Source organism: Dendropsophus ebraccatus, chromosome 7 (assembly GCF_027789765.1).
Source record: "Dendropsophus ebraccatus isolate aDenEbr1 chromosome 7, aDenEbr1.pat, whole genome shotgun sequence".
Classification (NCBI taxonomy): Eukaryota; Metazoa; Chordata; class Amphibia; order Anura; family Hylidae; genus Dendropsophus; species Dendropsophus ebraccatus.
Window position 1 is genome coordinate 19,340,042 of NC_091460.1, and position 12,059 is coordinate 19,352,100.

General features: G+C 46.9%; 1 protein-coding gene across 1 annotated transcript in view; it reads right to left on the reverse strand.

Moving 5' to 3' along the window:
• The window catches only part of CYP26B1 (cytochrome P450 family 26 subfamily B member 1), a 73,371-nt gene extending 64,538 nt beyond the window's left edge, over positions 1-8,833 (reverse strand). The window contains exon 1 of the mRNA XM_069977170.1: positions 8,752-8,833. The gene's annotated coding sequence lies outside the window, so the exon portion shown is untranslated. The remainder of the gene's footprint in view (positions 1-8,751) is intronic.
• Between the last annotated feature and the right edge of the window lie 3,226 nt (positions 8,834-12,059).

The following is a 12,059-nucleotide window of genomic DNA, read 5'->3' on the forward strand; positions in this document are numbered from 1 at the left end:
TACTGGGGTCGGACATGTTTTATAGTACGTGGTACGTGGCTCGGTTCCTGGCTCCCGAGCTGTGCGCGTGGCCGTATAAGGACCGTATAAAGACAAATGTAGGTTTCAAATTAAATAAATTATTATTAAATAAAATTAATTAAAAAAAAATTCCCATCGGACACCCATCCATATGGCGGCCTCGGAGGAGCTGAGTGCCGGCAGTATAGAGCTCGGCCATTTGCCGTGGCAGCGCTCAGCGTTCTGATGGCGGTGGATCACAACCATCATGGGGACGGGGAGAATTTTATATTTTTTTTAAGCATCACAGATGGTTTCCTCTCAGTATCTGGTGGGTATGAGCTTTAGTGATGATCGGAGAGGTCGGATCTATTTTTAGCCCCATTGATATAAATGAGATGGAGCCAGACAATCAGGGGTTAAACCACACCGACAAATTAAAACAAACTTTCTAAGCAAACATCTGCCCGGTCACCGACTCTTTGTATGGCGGCCAAGAATTCCCTTCTGCTGCGCATTCATTTCCAGGGCCTGACCTCCTCCGAATTATCTCTGTCTGCGTGGATGCCGCCCAGTGCCCGGCCTGAGCCACCGCCACCGGGGCTTCTTAAAGGGCCAGCCACCCAATTCTAACACCTAACAAAAAAAGTGTAAAGCAGCGAGGTGGACATGTCAGCTATGTTCTGCGACCCTTTCCTGTATATGTCAGAAAAGATGGCGGACAGAAGATTTACCCTATGGTGCCATTCATTTTTCAACCACAAATGCAGATCACACAGATGGGTTATGATAATGGCCACGTCTGCCATGCTGACATCTCCTTTAACCATGGATGAGCAGGGGGAGGGGCTTACTGCGGAGCACAAATGGTGAACTGGTCTACATTGAATATACTTTGTATCAACCCCTCACCTCTCCGCTTGTTGTCAGTGAATGAGAACGTTCTTATTTACACCCAGAGCCTAAAAACCTGTACAGCTAGGGCTCTGTACACATCATGCATGCTGCGACATATGCACTAAACATATATGGATACTATATACGTTGTACATTTGGATTCTATGGGTCACATTTAAAAAAATTTCCATGATTAGAGAAACACAGCCATCCTCTTCCAAAAACAACCCCACCCTTCATTGTGAAGTGAATGGGGTTGAGCTGTGTATCACTGTGTGGGATCACTATATGGTGTATTCTGCACAGGGATCACTATATGGTGTATTCTGCACAGGGATCACTATATGGTGGATTCTGCACAGGGATCACTATATGGTGTATTCTGCACAGGGATCACTGTATGGTGTATACTGCACAGGGAACACAGTATGGTGTATTCTGCACAGGGATCACTATATGGTGTATTCTGCACAGGGATCACTGTATGGTGTATACTGCACAGGGAACACAGTATGGTGTATTCTGCACAGGGATCACTATATGGTGTATTCTGCACAGGGATCACTATATGGTGTATACTGCACAGGGATCACTATATGGTGTATTCTGCACAGGGATCACAGTATGGTGTATTCTGCACAGGGATCACTATATGGTGTATACTGCACAGGCATCACTATATGGTGTATTCTGCACAGGGATCACTATATGGTGTATTCTGCACAGGGATCACTATATGGTGTATTCTGCACAGGGATCACTATATGGTGTATTCTGCACAGGGATCACTATATGGTATATTCTGCACAGGGATCACTATATGGTGTATTCTGCACAGGGATCACTATATGGTGTATTCTGCACAGGGATCACTATATGGTGTATTCTGCACAGGGATCACAGTATGGTGTATTCTGCACAGGGATCACTATATGGTGTATACTGCACAGGGATCACTATATGATGTATTCTGCACAGGGATCACTATATGGTGTATTCTGCACAGGGATCACTATATGGTGTATACTGCACAGGCATCACTATATGGTGTATTCTGCACAGGGATCACTATATGGTGTATTCTACACAGGGATCACTATATGGTGTATTCTACACAGGGATCACAGTATGGTGTATTCTGCACAGGGATCACTATATGGTGTATTCTGCACAGGGATCACAGTATGGTGTATTCTGCACAGGGATCACTATATGGTGTATTCTGCACAGGGATCACTATATGGTGTATTCTACACAGAGATCACAGTATGGTGTATTCTGCACAGGGATCACTATATGGTGTATACTGCACAGGGATCACTATATGGTGTATTCTGCACAGGGATCACTGTATGGTGTATTCTGCACAGGGATCACAGTATTGTGTATTCTGCACAGGGATCACTATATGATGTATTCTGCACAGGGATCACTATATGGTATATTCTGCACAGGGATCACTATATGGTGTATTCTGCACAGGGATCACTATATGGTGTATTCTGCACAGGGATCACTATATGGTGTATTCTACACAGGGATCACTATATGGTGTATACTGCACAGGGATCACTATATGGTGTATTCTACACAGGGATCACTATATGGTATATTCTGCACAGGGATCACTATATGGTGTATTCTGCACAGGGATCACTATATGGTGTATACTGCACAGGGATCACTATATGGTGTATTCTGCACAGGGACCACTATATGGTGTATTCTGCACAAGGATCACTATATGGTGTATTCTGCACAGGGATCACTGTATGGTGTATACTGCACAGGGATCACTATATGGTGTATTCTGCACAGGGATCACTGTATGGTGTATTCTGCACAGGGATCACTATATGGTGTATACTGCACAGGGAACACAGTATGGTGTATTCTGCACAGGGATCACTATATGGTGTATTCTGCACAGGGATCACTATATGGTGTATTCTACACAGGGATCACAGTATGGTGTATTCTGCACAGGGATCACTATATGGTGTATTCTGCACAGGGATCACAGTATTGTGTATTCTGCACAGGGATCACTATATGATGTATTCTGCACAGGGATCACTAAATGGTGTATTCTGCACAAGGATCACTATATGGTGTATTCTACACAGGGATCACTATATGGTGTATTCTGCACAGGGATCACTATATGGTGTATACTGCACAGGGATCACTATAGGATGTATTCTGCACAGGGATCACTATATGGTGTATTCTGCACAGGGATCACAGTATTGTGTATTCTGCACAGGGATCACTATATGGTGTATACTGCATAGGGATCACTATATGGTGTATTCTGCACAGGGAACACAGTATTGTGTATTCTGCACAGGGATCACTATATGATGTATTCTGCACAGGGATCACAGTATGGTGTATTCTGCACAGGGATCACTATATGGTGTATTCTGCACAGGGATCACTATATGGTACATTCTACACAGGGATCACAGTATGGTGTATTCTGCACAGGGATCACGATATGGTGTATTCTGCACAGGGATCACTATATGGTGTATTCTGCACAGGGATCACTATATGGTGTATTCTGCACAGGGATCACAGTATGGTGTATTCTGCACAGGGATCACTATATGGCGTATTCTGCACAGGGATCACTATATGGTGTATTCTGCACAGGGATCACTATATGGTGTATTCTGCACAGGGATCACTATATGGCGTATTCTGCACAGGGATCACTATATGATGTATTCTGCACAGGGATCACTATATGGTGTATTCTGCACAGGGATCACTATATGGTGTATTCTGCACAGGGATCACTATATGGTACATTCTGCACAAGGATCACTATATGGTGTATTCTGCACAGGGATCACTATATGGTGTATTCTGCACAGGGATCACTATATGGTGTATACTGCACAGGGAACACAGTATTGTGTATTCTGCACAGGGATCACTATATGGTGTATTCTACACAGGGATCACTATATGGTGTATTCTGCACAGGGATCACTATATGGTGTATACTGCACAGGGATCACTATATGGTGTATACTGCACAGGGATCACAGTATGGTGTATACTGCACAGGGATCACTATATGGTGTATTCTGCACAGGGATCACTATATGGTGTATACTGCACAGGGAACACAGTATTGTGTATTCTGCACAGGGATCACTATATGGTGTATTCTACACAGGGATCACTATATGGTGTATACTGCACAGGGATCACTATATGGTGTATTCTGCACAGGGATCACTATATGGTACATTCTGCACAGGGATCACAGTATGGTGTATTCTGCACAGGGATCACTATATGGTGTATTCTGCACAGGGATCACTATATGGTGTATTCTGCACAGGGATCACTATATGGTGTATTCTGCACAGGGATCACTGTATGGTGTATACTGCACAGGGATCACTATATGGTGTATTATGCATAGGGATCACTATATGGTGTATTCTGCACAGGGATCACTATATGGTGTATACTGCACAGGGAACACAGTATGGTGTATTCTGCACAGGGATCACTATATGGTGTATACTGCACAGGGATCACTATATGGTGTATACTGCACAGGGATCACTATATGGTGTATTCTGCACAGGGATCACTATATGGTGTATACTGCACAGGGATCACTATATGGTGTATTCTGCACAGGGATCACTATATGGTGTATTCTGCACAGGGATCACTGTATAGTGTATTCTGCACAGGGATCACTGTATGGTGTATTCTGCACAGGGATCACTATATGGTGTATTCTGCACAGGGATCACTGTATGGTGTATTCTGCACAGGGATCACTATATGGTGTATTCTGCACAGGGATCACTATATGGTGTATTCTGCACAGGGATCACAGTATGGTGTATTCTGCACAGGGATCACAGTATTGTGTATTCTGCACAGGGATCACTGTAGGGTTTATTCTGCACAGGGATCACAGTATGGTGTATTCTGCACAGGGATCACAGTATTGTGTATTCTGCACAGGGATCACTATATGGTGTATTCTGCACAGGGATCACAGTATTGTGTATTCTGCACAGGGATCACTATATGGTGTATTCTGCACAGGGATCACTATATGGTGTATTCTGCACAGGGATCACAGTATGGTGTATTCTGCACAGGGATCACAGTATTGTGTATTCTGCACAGGGATCACTATATGATGTATTCTGCACAGGGATCACTATATGGTGTATTCTGCACAGGGATCACTATATGGTGTATACTGCACAGGGATCACTATATGGTGTATTCTGCACAGGGATCACTATATGGTGTATTCTGCACAGGGATCACAGTATGGTGTATTCTGCACAGGGATCACTATATGGTGTATTCTGCACAGGGATCACTATATGGTGTATTCTGCACAGGGATCACTATATGGTGTATACTGCACAGGGATCACTATATGGTGTATTCTGCACAGCGATCGCAGTATTGTGTATTCTGCACAGGGATCACTATATGGTGTATTCTGCACAGGGATCACTATATGGTGTATTCTGCACAGGGATCACTATATGGTGTATTCTGCACAGGGATCACTATATGGTGTATTCTGCACAGGGATCACTATATGGTGTATTCTGCACAGGGATCACTGTTTGGTTTATTCATAGTGATCGGTGAAGCTGTTCCTCGAATCCATGTGAATGAGGAGACAGAAATCCCAGTTACCTGCATTTAGGGAGGATTGCTATCAGTTCTGTGTGACCATAGCCAGAGGTCTGTGTGCAGGGTGCAGCCTCTAGGGGGGGGGGGGGGGGGGCAGATATTAGGAATTACATCTACACCCTCTGCAGGGTGTCTGGATACTGGGGAGTAATTATATGGGGGGGGGGGGGGTGGAGCTCACCGTGTAGCAGAGCTCAGTGTGTCAGCATAGCAGAGCTCTGCGTGTCAGTGTAGCAGAGCTCAGTGTGTGAATGTAGCAGAGCTCAGTGTGTGAATGTAGCAGAGCTCAGTGTGTGAATGTAGCAGAGCTCAGTGTGTGAATGTAGCAGAGCTTAGTGTGTGAATGTAGCAGAGCTCAGTGTGTGAATGTAGCAGAGCTCAGTGTGTGAATGTAGCAGAGCTCAGTGTGTGAATGTAGCAGAGCTCAGCGTGTCAATGTAGCAGAGCTCAGCGTGTCAATGTAGCGGAGCTCAGCGTGTCAGTGTAGCGGAGCTCAGCGTGTCAATGTAGCGGAGCTCGGCGTTTCAGTGTAGCAGAGCTCAGCGTGTGAATGTAGCAGAGCTCAGTGTGTTAATGTAGCAGAGCTCAGCGTGTCAGTGTAGCAGAGCTCAGCGTGTCAGTGTAGCAGAGCTCAGCGTGTGAATGTAGCAGAGCTCAGTGTGTCAATGTAGCAGAGCTCAGCGTGTCAGTATAACAGAGCTCAGCTTGTCAGTGTAGCAGAGCTCAGCGTGTCAGTGTAGCAGAGCTCAGTGTGTCAATGTAGCAGTAATGAATTTGCCAGTTTATGTTACACAGGACTTCAGGTAATATCTTCTATATTATCTGTACTCAGAGAGATATCACTGTGTTATCTGTGGTGTTACATAGGACTGCAGGTGACATCTACTACATTATCTATACTCAGAGATATCACTGTGTTATCTGTGGTGTTACATAGGACTGCAGGTGACATCTACTACATTTTCTGTACTCAGAGATATCAGTGCGTTATCTGTGGTGTTACATAGGACTGCAGGTGACATCTACTGCATTATCTGTACTCAGAGATATCACTGTGTTATCTGTGTTGTTACATAGGACTGCAAAAAATCCTCTTCTACATAATTTGTACTCAGAATTAGAATTTTATTTGGTGTGACACCAAATGACACCTACCACATTATCTGTACTCACAGTGTTATTATCACTGTGTATTATATTTGATCTTACATAGGACTGCAGGTGACATTTACTACATTGCCTCCACACTCAGTGTTATCACTGTGTATTATATCTGATCTTACATAGGACTGCAACTTTAATTTGGAGGCAATATATATGAATGACCTGGGTTTTGTTTTGGTGTATTGGTACATCCATATTTTAAAAAGCTCATCCATTATCTGCTATACTTATATATACCACATATACCGATATAGCAGAGCTGAACTGGTCATACAACTGTTACTTGTATGCAGTAATGTAAAATAATAAATTAAATTAAATAACAGAAATTCAATGTAACATCCCATCCACATGACCACGCTCGCCTCGGATGCATAAAGCTGAGTGTAATGCCTGCTAGCACATTCTGCTAATGCACATTCAGCTCTGCTACATCAGAAATCACAAACGTACACAGCTCTGCTACATCAGAAGTCACAAAGGTAAACAGCTCTGCTACATCAGAAGTCACAAACGTACACAGCTCTGCTACATCAGAAGTCACAAACTTACACAGCTCTGCTACATCAGAAGTTACAAATGTACACAGCTCTGCTACATCAGAAAACGTACACAGCACTGCTACATCAGAAAACGTACACAGCACTGCTACATCAGAAAACGTACACAGCACTGCTACATCAGAAAACGTACACAGCACTGCTACATCAGAAGTCACAAACCTACACAGCTCTGCTTCATCAGAAGTCACATACGTACACAGCTCTGCTACATGACAGGTCACAGAGCATAGAGAGTTACAGCTGATACGTTATTACCACCGCTCCGACTAATTCTGTTACGCTGAGTGGGTTACGTATCAGATAAACCGATCCAGGGAAGGCGAAAATAATTAGAATTATAGAAAGTTTTATTTTTATTTTTTAACTGGAAAACTCACTCAAAGATTTCCTACAAAAAACTCATAACGAAAAATGATGAGATCCTCCTCCTCCCCCCCAGCAGCGGCAGCAGCAGTGGAGTTATTCTCAGGAATGTGACTCGGATACAATGTATCACCATCACTTCCTACCCGGTAATAGCTCTGATACATATACATGCCGGGACCCCCTGGTATACAGAGCTAGTAGAGCAGGGCTGGCATACAAGAATTCTAAGAATTTTACAATGTAAAACAAATTCATTGCAACAAACAATTAAGCAAATTCTTTAAAAATTTTATTTAAATTAAAAAAGAAATGTACAAATTTCATTCAGATTTTCTTAATTCCCAATTCTAAAAATATTTGTATTCCTATATATTTTTTATATCGCTCTCGCCCCGCTCTCTCTCACAAGGACGACAAAAAAATATAGATGGCACCGTGGGTGAAATTGTCCGCTCACGCCTTAAGATGGACGCCGTCTCCCTGGCGCCTGGGACACGTTTCGTTCCACTCTTTATAGTCTTAACCAACGGAACGATATTGCCACTCGACAATCGCTTATTGGCAATCGCCGCGTGTAAATGAGGCCGTAACTGAGCGGCCAAGTCACCGCGCCGCACCCTGATGTAATTCCATTATCTGCTCATTGTGCCCCCCGGTGTAATGATAGGAGCACAACTAATGACTTTACACTGGAGCTGTGTACATCACACGACGCCCCATCCCCCGCACAAGGCGATGAAACCAACACAAGGGGAGCAGACTCTAGAACCCAAGGAACCCAATGGGTGCAGACTCTAGAACCCAAGGAACCCAATGGGAGCAAATTCTAGCAGTTGTTTACTATTTACTAATATACATTTCAGTTGTTTGTTTTAAAAATTCATTGTTTACTTTCCCTTTATCTAATATTCAAACTATTTTTCTTCTCCTGCAATTATGTAATTTTTTATTCTAATAACCGACAATAAAACCCTTCTTCCTACCAGTAGACAGAGATGCCTGAGCAGACCCATGTGATGCCAGGAGGTAGCCGTAAAGCAGCAGCTCTCAGACGTGCACTTACCTCACAGCAGCAGCACTTGGCTTGTGCAGGGAATCAAATAAGATTGTGGCAATTTTTCAAAGCAGTCCCTGACAATGCAAACAATCCTGCATTTTATAGAATGAAAACTTGGCTTGGTCCCCACCCACAGTGAGCTGTCCCTAATGAATATTCAGAGCTATTTAAAAAAAAAGATGGGGGGGGGGGACTCCTCCAACAACAAATGCCCCCTCCCCCATGAAGAGGTTGCACTGAGTCTATAAGGGGCTCTCTGCTGCTGCTTCTTCTCCTTATGATTTTTCTTTTTACAGAAGAGTCCAGTGTAACTTCCCCCCCCCCCCCCCCCCCAGGATCACTCCATGCAGGGACAGTGTGAATGGGGCAGAGCAGAGTGAGGGGCTGTAAGGAGAAGACAAGGTGGATCACGTTACACCCTGCGACAATGGGAGATCCTCCGAGCTGCTGCTTCATGCTCCTTACTATTGGGAAGGGGGTATCAGGCAAAGAGGGGCAGAGGGGTCTCTGGGGGCAGATGGTGCAGGGTCTGAGGGGTGCAGGGGGTAAGTAGTGAGAGGGAAGGGGATGGCAGGTAGCGCAGGGGCAGAGGGGTGGGAGTTGGGGCAGGAGGGGAAGGTGCTGGAGGCAGGTGTAGCAAGGAGAGAAGGGAGCAGAATACAAGGAGTGCAGGGGCAGAGGGGTCTGGTGACAGGTGGTGCAGGGGCAGAGGGGTCTGGTGACAGATGGTGCAGTGGCAGAGGGGTGTTCTGGTCACAGGTGGTGCAGGAGCAGAGATGTTCGGGTGACAGGTGGTGCAGGGGCAGAGGGGTTCTGGTGACAGGTGGTGCAGGGGCATAGGGGTTCGGGTTACAGGTGGTGCAGGGGCAGACAGGTCCTAGTGACAGGTGGTGCAGGGGCATAGGGGTTCGGGTTACAGGTGTTGCTGGAGCAGAGGGGTTCGGGTTACAGGTGGTGCAGGGGCAGAGGGTTTCAGGTGACAGGTGTTGCAGGAGCAGAGGGTTTCGGGTGACAGGTGTTGCAGGAGCAGAGAGGTTCTGGAGATAGGTGGTGCCGGGGCAGAGAGGTTCTGGTTACAGGTGTTGCAGGAGCAGAGGGGTTCGGGTTACAGCTGTTGCAGGAGGAGAGGGGTTCTGGGGACAGGTGGTGCCGGGGCAGAGCGGTTCTGGTGACAGGTGTTGAAGGGGCAGAGGGGTTCGGGTGAGAGGTTGTGCAGGAGCAGAGGGGTTCGGGTTACAGGTGTTGCAGGAGCAGAGGGGTTCTGGTGACAGGTGGTGCAGGAGCAGAGGGGTTCTGGTGACAGGTGGTGCAGGAGCAGAGGGGTTCTGGTGACAGTTGGTGCCGGGGCAGAGGGGTTCGGGTTACAGGTGTTGCAGGGGCAGAGAGGTTCTGGTGACAGGTGGTGCAGGAGCAGAGGGGTTCTGGTGACAGGTGGTGCCGGGGCAGAGGGGTTCGGGTGAGAGGTGTTGCAGGGGCAGAGGGGTTCGGGTGAGAGGTTGTGCAGGAGCAGAGGGGTTCGGGTTAAAGGTGGTGCAGGAGCAGAGGGGTTCGGGTTACAGATGTTGCAGGGGCAGAGGGGTTCTGGTGACAGGTGTTGCAGGGGCAGAGGGGTTCTGGAGGTTGTTTGGGCAGAGGGTACTGGTGGATATAGTCAGGGCTTGGCATGCAGTCACTGTATACCTATTATGACTACTGGTATTTATAAGCTGCTGCACGGGCTGCCAGGCAGGAGCATGAGGACTCTGTATGCTGCCAGTCCTGGGAGGGCTGGGATCCCCTCCATGGCCAGTATAACCCAGCTGCCAGGGGGCTCAGACACTGGTTAGGACTCCGGGGGGAGCTGGCAGAGCCTCCTGTAGATATGGAAGGTAGGTCTGGTGGGCATTGGGGGAGCTTGCAGTAGCTGATACATTATACATTACCATTTACATTGATAAAACCTTTATAAAAACCTCTGTGCCCAGGGCTCCTCTGTGTGCTGCCAGTTATAGGTGGATGTCCCTGGCATAGAAATAGTGTAACTTCCAGGGGAATTGGTGCCTGTTTGATGGAGACTCCTGGGGGGCATATGCCATTGTATATAGAACTGACTCCTGCTTGCTGCGGGTCCAGACACTGTGGGCATTTATCTGGGTACATGGAGTTATTACTGATATCAGGGACTGGGCACCATCTTCCTGCAGGCTATACCACAATGCTATACCCAGGCTAACCTGTATATCAGACTGCTGCCCATCGCTCCATCCTCTCCATGTGCCATGTGTATTGGTGACCATCATTCATTTATTGATTCATCAGGATGATGCGAGTTCTGCTGCCAATGATGGGAGTTGTTATGTCTGCGCCTTTATATTCTCTATCTGCCAGGAGAAAGCAAGCAGATATGGGGCACTGGTCAGGGTAAGGTGGGCATTATGCCGGGGACCTGAGGGTAAGGTGGGCATAATGCCGGGGACCTGAGGGTAAGGTGGGCATTATGCCGGGGACCTGAGGGTAAGGTGGGCATTATGCCGGGGACCTGAGGGTAAGGTGGGCATTATGCCGGGGACCTGAGGGTAAGGTGGGCATTATGCCGGGGACCTGAGGGTAAGGTGGGCATTATGCCCGGGACCTGAGGGTAAGGTGGGCATTATGCCGGGGACCTGAGGGTAAGGTGGGCATTATGCCGGGGACCTGCAGGGCACTAGTGATGGTAAGGTGGGCATTATGCCGGGGACCTGAGGGTAAGGTGGGCATTATGCCGGAGACCTGAGGGTAAGGTGGGCATTATGCCGGGGACCTGAGGGTAAGGTGGGCATTATGCCGGGGACCTGAGGGTAAGGTGGGCATTATGCCGGGGACCTGCAGGGCACTGGCGGTTTGGGGGACTATATGCCCCTGCCAGGCACTTTGCCGTCAGATAGAGGAGCTGTGCCCGGTGCTTCTCCCTGCAGCCGCACATCCCAAGGTCACAACGAAATATCCATTACTGCCGGTCCTGGAGGAGCCCAACCTGTCCGGACCGAGCAGGAAAGAGGGACCCCAACTGATGGCGAGGAATACACCGGGATATCACCAACTATATCAGGGATATCACCAACTATAGTGTACTGAGGAGTATACAGAGGAAACACAACACAGGAATATACCCATCACTATAGTGTACTGAGGAGTATACAGGGGATACACAACACAGGAATATACCCATCACTATAGTGTACAGAGGAGTATACAGGGGATACACAACACAGGAATATACCCATCACTATAGTGTACTGAGGAGTATACAGGGGATACACAACACAGGAATATACCCATCACTATAGTGTACTGAG